The 1,742-nt window shown below is 34.1% G+C and overlaps 1 pseudogene; it reads left to right on the top strand.

Annotated features, from left to right (window-relative positions):
• Positions 1 to 698: 698 nt before the first annotated feature.
• On the top strand, positions 699 to 817 carry LOC111729316 (annotated as a pseudogene).
• The last annotated feature ends 925 nt before the right edge of the window (positions 818 to 1,742 follow it).

Raw genomic sequence — 1,742 nt, 5'->3', positions numbered from 1 at the left:
CATCCATTTGTGATTAAAACACTTAATAAAATGGGTATAGAAGAAAAGTATCTCAACATAATAAAGGCCATATATGACAAACCATCAAATAATATCATACTTAATGGTGAAAAACTGAAAACTTTCCCTCTAAGATTGAGAACAAGACAAGGATGTTTATTCTCACCACTCTTATCCAATATAGTATCAGAAGTCCTAGCTAGAGCAAGCAGACAAGAGAAAGAAATAAAAGGGATCCAAATTGAGAATAAAGAAGTCAAATTGTCACTTTTTGCAGATGACATGATTCTCTTTATAGAAAACCCTAAAGACTCCACCAAAAAACTATTAGAAACAGTAAACAAATACAGTAAATTTTCAGGATACAAAATCAATGCACAAAAATTCATCATACTCTTATATACTAACAATGAAATTTCAGAAAAAGAAATTTTAAAAAAATTCCTTCTGCAATTGAAACAAAAAGAATAAAATACCTAGGAATAAACTTAACAAAACATGCGAAAGATCTGAAAACTACATGATTAGAAGAAATTGATATTGTACATTCATGGTTTGGAAGAAACAACATAGTTAAAATGGCCATATTATCCAAAGCAATATACAAATTTATTGTAATCCCCATCAAAATCCCAATGGCATTTTTGAAGAAATAGAACAAAAACTCATCGGATTTTTATGGAATCAGAAAAGACCCCATCTACAGCCATGCCACCCTGAACAAGCCTGATCTTGTCTGATCTCAGAAGCTAAGCAGGGTCAAGCCTGGTTAGTACTTGGATGGGAGACCACCTAAGAAGACCAGGTGCTATAGATGCAAAAGAGAGAGAGAGAGAGAGAGAGAGAAAGAAAGAGAGAACGAAAGAGAGAACGAAAGAGAGAAAGAAAGAGAGAAAGAAAGAGAGAAAGAAAGAGAGAAAGAAAGAAAGAGAGAAAGAAAGAGAGAAAGAAAGAAAGAAAAAGACCCCAGATAGTCAAAGCAATCCTGAGAAAAAAGAATAAGGCCAGAGTTATCACACTGCCTGACTTCAAATTATACTACAAAGTGACAATAACCAAAACGCTATGGGATTGGCAGAAAAACAGACACATAGACCAATGGAACAAAATTGAGAGTACAGAAATAAACTCACATGTATGTAGGCAAAAAAGTTCGACAAGGGAGCCAAAAATGTACAATGGAGAAAAGAAAGCTTCTTCAATAACTGGTGCTGGGAAAATTGAAAAGTCATATAAAAAAGAATGAAACTAGACTGCTATCTGTCACTGTACACCAAAATTAGCTCAAAAAAGATCAAAAGCCTAAATATAAGACCGGAAACAATAAATTGCATAGAAGAAAACATAGGTACTAAACTCATGGACCTTAGGCTTAGAGAGGATTTTATGATGTTGACCTCAAAAACAAGGGAAGTAAAAGAAAAAATAAATGGATGGGATTATTTCAAACTAAAAAGCTGCTGCTTAGCAAAAGAAACCATCAACAAGACAAAGAAGCAACCAACTGAATGAAAGAAGATATTTGTAAATAATACCTCCAATAAGGGGCAATAATTCAAAATATATAAAGAGCTTATAGACTTCAAAAAAAATTCAGTTTTAAAAATGGGCAGAGGACCTGAACAGACACTTCTCCCAAGACGACATACAAATGCGCAACAGACATAAGAATAAAGGGGGTCTGGTAGATGATAGCGGGTCTGTTCATCCCTCTGACGACCAAATCAAAGTTGTGACGGAAA

Source organism: Pteropus vampyrus, unplaced genomic scaffold (assembly GCF_000151845.1).
Source record: "Pteropus vampyrus isolate Shadow unplaced genomic scaffold, Pvam_2.0 Scaffold8, whole genome shotgun sequence".
Classification (NCBI taxonomy): domain Eukaryota; kingdom Metazoa; phylum Chordata; class Mammalia; order Chiroptera; family Pteropodidae; genus Pteropus; species Pteropus vampyrus.
Note: the sequence above shows the minus strand (reverse complement) of the source record. Positions and strands in the feature narration are given on the sequence as shown.